Here is an 11691-nt window from a genome sequence, read left to right on the forward strand (position 1 = left end):
TGTTTTCCCGAACCCTGACCCTTTGCGTGGAAACCGGGTCCAAAAGGCTCTTTGGGTGTTAAAGGTTGCTGACCCCTGCACTAGGCCCAACTGACACATATAATTGATTCCAAATACAAAAAATAATGTGTAACCTGCTGGAAGAATGTAGGAGGTTGAGACAGGATCTCAACACTTGGTGTCTGCAACAAAAGACAACAATATGTGGGCCGATCGTGGCTCAAGAGTTGGCAGCTCGTCTTGTAATCGGAAGGTTGCCGGTTCGAGCCCTGGCTTGGACAGTCTCGGTCGTTGTGTCCTTGGGCGAGACACTTCACCCGTTGCCTACTGGTGGTGGTCAGAGGGCCCGGTGGCGCCAGTGTCCGGCAGCCTCGCCTCTGTCGGTGCGCCCCAGGGTGGCTGTGGCTACAAGCTTGCCATCACCAGTGTGTGAATGGGTGGATGACTGGATGTGTGAAGCACTTTGGGGTCCTCAGGGACGAGTAAAGCGCTCTACAAATACAGGCCATGTAATGGCAGAAACATTCTCTAGTGTAAATCCTGACTAGTTCATTAACTACAGATCAGTTTCAGTGAACATTATTCACAGAGGGATCTGAGTTCCTTATACCAGACTCTACAGAAACTGTAACACTGTACAGCTCTGCGACTCAACAATATGACAACAATGTAACACACACTAGAATCATCAAATAAAGCCCCACTAACCACTAGAACTAGAACTAACTAACTAGCACTGGACACTTGCATATTAGAGATTTCTACCACCATAGGAGGCGAGATATCATCCTTGAACCAGAGCATCCAGCCCTCAATTTCGGACATAAAAAGCGACGTGGCCAGGCATGATAACACTTTGACTGAACTGCAGGACTGTGCCTCGAACCACTCTGACACCATCGCCACTCTCCAGGCCACTGTGGAGCGTTTGTCTGCGGAGGTAAAGAAGTTAGATGAGAGATGTGGAGCTCTTGAGGCACTCCAGGAGGAATAATTTAAGAACTGCAGGAATACCAGAAGGCACAGAGGGACCCAAGATGACTGAGTTGGTTCACACCTGTTGGCGGAGGCGCTATCTCTCGAGGAGAAGCCACTCATCGATCGAGCACATAGAGCGAATCGCCAGCGTCCCAAACAAAGTCATCTTCCTCGGCCCATCATCTTGAGATTGCACTACTACCACATTGGTGAGGAAATTCTGCTGAAAGCTGCAGAGAACAAGAACCTGATGTATAAGGGTTTTTAAAATAAACATCCTCCCAGATTTCCCTCCCTCTGTTGGAAACGCAGAGCCGTTAACTCTACAGAAACTTTTTTTTGGTGTTCTTTATTACATTTTTTACGGCGTCTTTGTCCGGAGAGCGCGTGGAGGTCCGACCTCCCATTGTCTCCCATTGTCTCCCATTGCATAATTAATTACATAATTAATTATGTAACCATAATTAAATGGTTACATCCATCTTTAAACGTCCACACTGATGAAGCAACGACAGGTTTGAAGCCTCTGTGTTTAACATCACTGGGGCTGCGCTGTGACCATGATCATATCCTATCGTCCTGCACACCTCTGTTGCTTGTGCAGCTCGCACACAAGAATTTCACCCACATGTGCTGTACCAGTGTACCTGCACATGTGATGTGACAACAAAAGTGATTTGATTTGATAAACATCTATATCACAACAATTTGACATTTTCTGTGACTTTTCTGAATCTCGGGCAGATGAACTTCCCTGAAGTGTTTCCAGCTGGGCGTCGAGTGTTTGACCGACGCATGAAACGACACGTTTGTGAGTATTTGTGAGTATTTATCACACGGCGTGCTGCGGGGAAAAGCCTGAGAAATCCCAGAGAAGCTTCCTTCCTGCCAGTATACGAGCCCACCAACAGAGACAGGACCAGTTCATCCTCCATCACTTACTGTGTGCACACGTAGCAAATGTTAAAGTTCAAATGGTGGTTTTGTTTGCAGGGACTGTGAGTGGATGGAGATCCTGGTCCTCCTCAGCTGTGAGTTCTTCCTCTGTCATGAGAACCTCAGGGGGAGAACATGTGCTCACTCTCAGCTGCTTTAACAGGAAAGAAGCTCTTTTAGATCAAAGCTGAGAAACTGTTTGTAACAGCGAACTCTGTCACCTTTCTCTCCTCAGCCTGCTGCTGGACAGGCCCATGAAGCTCTGCTGTAAAGGCTTCCATGTCCCAGGCTTCACCTTTACCTGCTGACCAACGGGAGGCGTGGCCAAAACAGCGATGGGGAGTGGAGCAGCAGGTAGCAGAGGTGAGCCTCTTGTATGCAGCCTGTTATCTGTGGGACCAGGGAGGACGTGACACAGATGTTGCTGATTCAACATCTGTGTGACAGCTGGAGCAGCACAGTCTGCAGGAAACATCTGTGCATGTAGGAGACACCAAGGTTTACATGGTGGAAGCAGACGACTGACTCAAGCAGCCTCACATCACAGGCTGCTGGCTACAAGCACATGACCACAGTGACTGGTTTCACTGGTGTCTGTCCCAGTCTGTGGCAGAGACACAGGAAGTCACAGACAGCCTGCACACAGCGTTTCCTCTGGAGTGTGTTTCACACCCTGTTTGTGTTTCTCACTAACATGTTGTAGTTCTTCCTGCACACAGCAGCACTTTGATCATTTCTCCTGCTTTTCTTCCTTTTCTAGCTTTTATACACTGACAGTAACACAAAACTCCAAAGTCATCATTTGAGGAGCTTCTTAAGAGTTTCTGTGAGTTTAGTGAAGTCAGCCTCTCAACAATAAGTGTGTGTGTGTTGATTATCTAATGTTCAGAGAGGACTGCACTGATGTAGCATCCAGGTGAGCAGCTTATGAGCCAACAGGGGGAATTTAGCTGTATTATTGTTGTTTAAATGTAATAATTTATGATTTCATGTTCCAATATTTCACTTTTCCCAACGTTTTGTTATCATTTGGTCTGAAAACCATGACAAACAGCAGTGTTACAGTTGTTAGCATTAGCTGCTATAGAGCACTCAGTCACTGTATTGGTGTTAGCGACATGAACATATCTGAGCTAACTGTGTGTTCCAGATGTGCAGCAAACCCAACTGTCCCTGTGTTTTCCTGCTGTAGACATTCTCCCCATGATGCTGACGTCCTCTGGTGGGACGAGCTCACACGTTTATGGATTCAGATGCTAACTGGACCAGACTGGTGTCAACCTTTGTGCTATAGAAGCAAATCAAAGAAGAACCAGTTGAACCTGAGCTGTCTGTAGTGGTGACACCAACACCATGTCACCTGCACATGCTGACCCAGGGTCAGTGTTGAACCTATAAGCTGTGTCCTCACAGTTCAATATGTCCTCACTGCACAGGTCAATGACATCAGAGCTGTAATGTTGTTCCCGTCTCAGTAAAACTTCTGGCATAAGGTGACTTTTCTGGGTGATTCCTACTCCAGGGTCACCAGTTTGAATCCCTCTGTTACTGCTGGGAACGTGCTGCTAAAGTGCCCTTGAGCAAGGCCACGTCCAGCTTATGAAGCCAACCCTGGGCTCTGCTTGCTGGCAGTGACAGAGTAGATGAAACAGCTCAGTGGATGCTAACTCACAGCTAACAGCGCTCTGTCATGGATAAGTGAAATAAAGCTGACCGACCCACAGCTGCACACAAACACCTCCAACACCTACAGGTCAGCAGGTCCACTGCTGTCTCTGATGGGCCCAAACTTTGCTTGTTCAGCGTTTGCTGCTGCTGACTTTGAAAATCACACCAAACATGGAATCAAATATATGTCACAGGCTGGGTCTCTGACCCAGCGCTCTGAGTTCTTTTTGTATTTTTCTCATTTTTGATATGTTAGTAGTTTTGGTGTTATTTCTTATTTGCCTTAGTTTTGGACGATTATTGGTTATTGTTTTGGGGTTTTCTATGTTTTGGGTTCTTGTGTTTATTCATCACGTATTAGGTCTGTTAAGTTGTGTTGTCATGTTTAGTTTTAGTATTTCCTGTTTTATTTTGACAATGTCATGTGTTCTTTGTTCATTGTATTTAGCTTTCCTCTCCTGGTCCTGTCATTAGGTTTATGTCTGTCAGCTGTTCCCCCATGTGTCCCCACTTCCCCTGATCACCTCATGTCTGTATTTAAGCCTTTTGTTTTCTTCATGCCATCGTCGGTTCGTCTGTTTACCTCAACCATAGTCCTAGTTTTCGTCTGTTTATTCCACGATAGTCTTAGTCTGTTTCTCTCGCCAGAATTACAGTTATAGTCTTAGTCTTTGCCTGTTATTTTCCACCTCAGTTATAGTTATAGTTTTTGGTCTTAGTACCTTATAGTGTTTTTGTTTCTTAGTGTTTTGACAGTTTGCTTTGGTTTCCTGGTTTTCCCTTGCCGTCATCATTAAAGGATCACTTTTCTGTTCACACTTACTACTCCTCGTCCGTCATCTGCTTTTGGGTCCTGTTTCCATACACATCGGCGTACCCCGCCGTGACAATATATCGACTCAGCTTAGACTACAGAGAAGCTCGGCACTGCTCACAAAACTCAAACACAAAAGGCTTTTTAAAGACAACAATCACTTTGACAGACACACAAACACGACTGAGTACAGAGCAGCTGCTGGTTTGAAGCCACAGAAATGTTCAAATGTTTAAACACACTGCAGCGTTGCAGCCGTGATGCATTTGTGCTGCTAAGGCCACACACATCAGCTGCCTTACATTTTAGTACCAGTTCATCTCTGACCATGGCAGCACAGTCTTTCCAGTACAGTGATGTTGGTGGGGACAGTGGGGACTGATTGTTCATTGGCTGTAAGCCGGTCACATGGACGTTTAACTGGTGCTTTGATTGCTCTGTAGTCTGTTGTGCCTGTGAGCTGCTCCTAAAATGAGACAGATTATAATTGTCACCATTCTGTTAATGACTCTTATTATGTGCGCTCTCCTCCACTGTCACACTAAACACATTAAACCTTTATTTTTGTGTAAAGTCAGGATTTATTGGCTCTTCTTAAAAGCGTCATGAAGTGCAAAACTCAGCAAACATTATACAAAAGTAGATTTAGAAGCTGAACTGAAAACATTTAAAGTGACTGTCAGCACAAATCCAGCTGACATCTCCATCCAACCCAAGTCTTCATTTAAAGTCATTATAACTGTGACACACGTTTGTTACAGTATTAATCCTGCCTGATGCTGCAGGGCCAACATCATGAAACAGGCTCAGCATTTATTTCCATTATGAAACTTTATCATTAAAAACAAACCATTGTTCTGCAGTCGTCCCAGGACTGTCGGTCAAACGTTCTCTCCACATGTTTAAGGCTGAGCTCACTTTATCGTCTGCCTGAAGGAGGAAAGCAGATGTTACTAAACATCACAATAAAACATATGAAATGTGTGCACATGAGGAACGTCTGCACTGTTAAAGCCATGCAGACATCTTCACACATGAAGCAGCAACACCTCTCAGTTTAGCAGCAGCTGGTAAAAGCCACAGTGATCCTGGAGCCTCCCTGAAGGACTCGTTCATCAGTAACTGTCAGGAGGACGATTAAACCTGCTGCACACGTCCTGTAGTTACACACTCGGGAGGAAAGACGACGTCCTCGCTCTGCAACATGATCTGTGTTTCATCCAGGATGCTCAAACACAGATTGGTCTCCAAATATTAGACGCACTGGTTCTTCATGCGTTTCTACCTGAGCACTCAGAGTCATTTCTACAACAGGCCTCCTTCACCTGCTGGTGCCTCTGTTTCTGTGTTTGGCTGTTTCCATCAGTGCCTGATGTTTGTGATCTTTGATCTGTTCTGAAGTCTCTCTTTGTGACACAAATGTTGTTTGGCTTCTTTTGCAAACAAGGCAAAAGAACTTTAATGGATTCATTTGCTGATCTTACTGTTCTGATGCAAAGCCGTCCTTTCAACGCTTTAGAAAGAAAACCAAACAATGTTTTTAAAACTTTCCCAAAATGTAAAAGCTATTAAAACCATAAACTTCTGCTCCTTGATCATGTGATTCTTCTTCTAGACTGTCTGTAATTGTTATTGCTGATTGTCAATAAAGTTGTTTTTTATAAGTTATGTTGTAAAGGAAGCTTGTGGCGAGGGAGGAGGGGCGACTAAAAGCAGGTTCATATAGTGGGAAAGTCCTCAGGTCATGTGAGGATATTTACTGATGCGTCAACACTGTCAGATAAAAGAACGGCTGCTGCATTTGTTCTCCCACAAATAAGTTTGGTGATGAGTAAAAGAATTACAGATGATGTGGCAGTTTATACTGGGAGCTGGTAGTGATGTTACTGGCTTGAACTGTGTGGAGGACGCACCAATATGGAGGTATGTGGTTTGCTGGGACTCTAGCAGCGTGCTAGTGAGCACAGGTGATATGTCTTCAGACTCTAGGCAACATATTGTTTTTGATATACTTCATTTACTGTATAGAATCAAACACAGAGGGATAGAAGTGGATTTCTTATGGCTCCCTGTGAATATCGGTGTTGATGCAATGAACAGGACGATAAGTTTAAAAAGGTGCAGCAAGAAGAAGTCGTGCAGGTTTGACTATAAAATACAGTGAAAGTGAGGTGAAGAGTATAATGAAGGTAAAGATGAAGGACGAGTGGCAGGCACACTGGGACAGAGACGGGAAAGGCAGATATTATTATACAGAAAACAGTCGTGTAGAAGAAGCTGCAGCAGAGACCAGGATGGAATCTGGAGAGTCAGAGTTGGTCACACAGGCTTGAATAGCACACTTAAAAAGGTAAACATGACACAGGAAGTGTGACTTCTGTGGACCAGAGGAGACGTTTGACGGGTTGTTAACGTAGTCAGGATGCTGGATGGAAACGCTGTGCCTGATAGGATGATTACAGGCTGGACTTTGTCTTCCTGTTACAGATGGATCCAGGCCCTGGATGACTGCTGGACACACATGACCCACACTAGGCTGCCTTCATCCATCCTTTCCTCCTTCACTGAGACTCAGAGTCAGCATGTATGTATTTATCAGTGATTTGAATCCTTTCATTACAGAGTGAAGTTAAAGTAGACGTGAGAACACACTAATAAACACAAAGGGACACAACTACTACTCCATGATGTAAAGCTGAAGTATTACACAGCTTTATGAACCTCCTGTTATCCTGGTAGACGAGTACAGCAATAAATCTTTTACTTGAACATCTTCTGGCTCCAATAAGCTTTGAAATGTGACCATGAAGTTAGAGACACACTGACTGAAACCCACAGCTGTGACTGTGGATCACATCCACACACAGTGTAGCTGCTGTCTCTGTGTGAGCCTTTGCACTGCTGCTCGCAGCACCGTTATATCACTCAGCGCTCGCTGCTGTTATTGAATCCACTTTTTACTGTCCGTGCAATCAAGCTCCTCTGCAGAGCTAGAAAATATCTTCGAACCAGTTTATGTGTTAGGGGATCCTTTGCAGCTGTGACTGTTGCCTCTGTTTTTGTCCTTTGGTTCCTGGGAGCCTTTTACATTTCCATCAGCAACAAATATCTGAACAGGCTTTATTGTAGGAAATACAGGATTAAATAGTTGTCATTATTTATTAGATGTTGTTAAAGATGATCCGATGCTTGTTTAGTTTAATGCTGTGGCTTCAGTCAGCATCACTGTGCTGTATAGTTTTATTTTTCTGATCCTTCTGTTAAAGTTGCTGAATAAAAGCTGGTTGGTCTGCACCTCACCGCTGCCTCGAGCCTCCTTCTTTAAAGCAGCAGAGGCTCTTCATTCAGGTATCACAGCTCGAGTTGTTCTGCAGGAGACCCAGAGTACTGTCCTTGGTCCATAATGACATTAACTTTGATTCATGTCAACATGAAGCCTGAACGTCTGTGATGAACACACTATCAGCATCACTGACATATTTCATCATTTAAAAACACTTCCTGTCACCGTGGTGGTTACAGTGACATCATGCAGTTTGTGCTTTGACCTCCAGAGGGCGACAAATCAGCACAGACAGAGAGCTCTATTCAAACTTTGCTGCCATCAGGAATAATTCTTCAAATATAATCATCAGTGTTTGAGCAGCTATGATATCAGGGACAATCTAGACATGTGTGACAATACTGAACATGTCACATGACACACCTCAAACATCATGTGATCCACTCTCAGTCTGCACTTTCAGTCATGACTTCATGAATTTATGATCAGTTTACTCCTGAAATATTCAAATGCTGCAGGGTGAAGAACAACAAAGTGCTGACACATGTTTGTGTTTCAAACAAGAAAACCAGCAGAAATAAATCATCTTTGAACAACATGACAGAGATTAGTGAGTTTCCAACTTGCACTTGAATGCAGCACAGACAGATTCTGATGTTCGTGGTTGTAAACGTGTCCTCAAACGCCGCTCTGACTCTTTCCTTCCTGCTCAAAGTTCCTCTTTTCTGAACTTGGTGTTTGTGCCTGACGCTGATCGTCTCCGTGTGGAGCTCCGTGTGAAGGTAACGTTAGCAGTGTGTAATGTTTCCTGGCTAACATCAGCTGTGTGCAGCTCAGTTCCAGCACAAATCTGCCGCTCCATAGTTCACGGTAACGGACTCATGAGGTCGACCGTTAAACGCTCTCCCGCCATTTTGTCTGTGTGCGCGGATGTGTACGTTTTTGTTACCACTGTCATCTCATCAATAGCCTATTTGTAAAAGATCTCTGTTCATAGTTTAGTTGGATTTTAAAACTCTGTAGTTGGACAGTTTTATTTTGGACTGATGCTAAAATTCTTGCTGATTGTTTCTGTCGAGGTTTTGTACTTGACATCCGCCATTTTGGATGTGATAAGCTGTAGAGAGTGCGTCCAAAAAGAGAAACCAGAAAGAGAACCTGTTTTATTAATAACCTCTTGCAAATAGAAGAATATGAAAAAAACAACAGCAAATAGGATAAAACCTTTAAATTACTTGAATTTTTAAAATCACCATCATCTGTTAACACAAATTTGATCATTTCAAATTTGTGTTTTCATTTTCTCTTCCCAGTTACTTCTTTCTCATTCTCTTCATTCTCCTTGTCACCTTACGTCTCACTCCTTAACTGAAGTTATAGTTCTAACATAAGAAGTCCCACCAACGTCCTTTATTTAATCTCTGTGTTGTCACAGTTATTATCATCAGATCAGACATGAGACCCAGACAACAACATAAGTTTACAAGCTAACATCATGTCAGCTAACATTAGACGATAGCATCATAAACTTTAAATTACTTTGCCTCTGATCAACAGTTTGATTACATTCTCACATCACAGGTTTATTTGCTAAGTGTGAGTCCGCCCACATTAGATCCACTTTTCAGCAGGTGGAATAATTTGTAGTATATAGGTAATACATCAACAATGCTGCCGTGGCTAAGTTAGGAATATTTATAATGTCATTTCCAAAACTTGCATATGATCTGCAATTTGTAGCAGATCTACTGACTGTCACAGAGCAGCTGGAGCAGTCTCGAATGCAGGTCAGTCCACTGCTGCCCCCTGTGGCCAAGTGCCATAGCTACTGCTGGATGAACTCGTGACACATCTGCACCTGTTTCTATGAACACATTGAGTCTGAGTGGCTGCACTTACACTGGTGCATTCAACATATTGAAAGATGGCAGCAATGTGGATTGTCAAGACTCAAACCAACCATTGAGCAAAGACAGCAGGATCACTTGTTTCTGTTTGTTATACAGCCAGATTTACTCGTGACACACATGTGCAGCTGCTTTATCACCTATTCTGAATTTGTTTCAAGCACAATACATTTGTTACACATGTTGGGATATTGTGTTTGTTTTAAATGTTATATACCTGTGTGGTATGTGACTTGTGTTGCCATGACGCCAGGTCTCTCTTGGAAATGAGATTTTTAATCTCAATGAGATTTTTTTTTACCTGGATAAATAAAGGACTAATTTGTAACTTTCAGTGTTTTCCGGTCTTCCAAAAGAAAAAAAACCTTCAACTACATGACATGCAGTTGTGTATTTGTTTTCACCTTATCATACACTTGAAGTTTTACAAATCACCACTTCTTTAGTGAATATCATTTCAGTCTCAGACAACCTCGTTTCTCTTACAGAGGTTGAATGCACCTTCTGCGGATGGCGGTACCACACAGTGTGCGTGGACTTCCCCTGCACAGAAGGCAACTACAAATGCTGTGAATGCTAAATAAACAGAAACAAATGATCCCTGTTGTCTTTGCTTGATGATTGGTTTGAGTCTTGACAATCCACATTGCTGGCGTTGCATCTTTCAATGCCAGCAATGGCAGGTATCAGTGCTCAAACCTTTTGTGTTTGTTTCCAACAAGTTGCCCACCTCGGGAAACAAAAATGTGTTCTTTTACTTGTCAGATGAACATATGAGACACTTTGACTCTTCAGTGCAGTGTGGAGCCTAACAAAGATCTGTTTTGTGTCCCAGCTGATCAGCAGGAGGAGGAGAGTCTGACGGAGCAGCAGAGGAACATTTTCAGCTACTTGGACTCAGCTCAGCCACTACAGAGGAAACAATGAGCTCAACACAGAAGGTGACAGACAGAGCAGGACCATATGACCAAAGATATTTATCACCATATACATTTGAACATTTGCCATAACGATGTAGCTGACGATAGAATTGACACCAGACAAAATACTTTACAGCTGCACAACTTTATTAAAAACCCATCAATGTATTTTCACTGAAACAAGCAGCTGTTGTTTATGTGCATTAAAGTTATATAAAAATGTAACAGTGCAAATGCAAATTCCTCGCTGACAGTTTAACCAAAAGGCGTTTCCAGTGGAAACTGGCCGACACATCCTGAGCATAACCATGTATAATATCCACTAAACTTCAGAAGAGGTTATACAGTCGTGGCCAAAAGGTTTGAGAATTGCATAAATAGTTATTATATTAATCACTTCACTCACAGACAAGTATCTGTGACAGTGTGTATACAGATGTATCATATATAAGAGACAAATATTGTTCATTTAATATGTTGGTACTAAATGTGGCTCAATGCTTACATATATGTGTAAAAAGCAAATGTAGGAGCTGTGATAACTGTGTCTGATAGAATGAAGAGTAGACTGATATATGAAATATTCCTTTATTGGGTGAGAAAATCAGACCATGTCATAACTGCTTTAAGTCACACAGAATAGATATCAGAGCCTTAAACAGGCTGACTTCTGCTAAATGGGTCAAACTGGGCAGAAAGTCTACAAACACATAACATCCTTATAGAATATGATGTAACACTATAGATCAACTTACCTCAGAATATATTAAATTCAATTTTATTTATAAGGTTATAGGTTTTATAGGTTTTATGGAGATGCCATCCTTGTGTTTTAGTGGCAAATAAATTTGGCAGTCATCGGCATAACAATGAAATGAGATCCCATGCCTTCTAAGGATAGAACCCAGAGGCAATAGATACAGTGAAAAGAGCAGTGGCCCTAAAATTGAGCCCTGTGGGACGCCGCATGACAGAGAAGCAGAAGACGATTCGTAACCGAGAAGGCTGACAGAGAAATATTATTATTATTATTATTGATTGCTTATATTTGAACAATTGTGAAACCTCACTGTGGATGTAAGAGTGAAATTATGTGGATATCTTGAATCCACTTTATTGTGTAATATTTTATGTGAGTATTTGACGGAAGACGAGCAACATCTGTTGTGGAAGCTAACGGGGTTC

The 11691-nt window shown here is 42.7% G+C and overlaps 1 long non-coding RNA gene across 1 annotated transcript; it reads left to right on the forward strand.

The window, feature by feature from the left end:
- Window positions 1–1595: 1595 nt before the first annotated feature.
- On the forward strand, window positions 1596–10658 carry LOC143415997 (uncharacterized). The gene is made up of 3 exons (XR_013096419.1): window positions 1596–2277; window positions 6884–6980; window positions 10422–10658. It is a non-coding gene; the product is annotated as an uncharacterized LOC143415997 (long non-coding RNA).
- The last annotated feature ends 1033 nt before the right edge of the window (window positions 10659–11691 follow it).

The sequence above is a fragment of the Maylandia zebra genome, unplaced genomic scaffold, assembly GCF_041146795.1.
Source record: "Maylandia zebra isolate NMK-2024a unplaced genomic scaffold, Mzebra_GT3a scaffold11, whole genome shotgun sequence".
Lineage (NCBI taxonomy): Eukaryota > Metazoa > Chordata > Actinopteri > Cichliformes > Cichlidae > Maylandia > Maylandia zebra.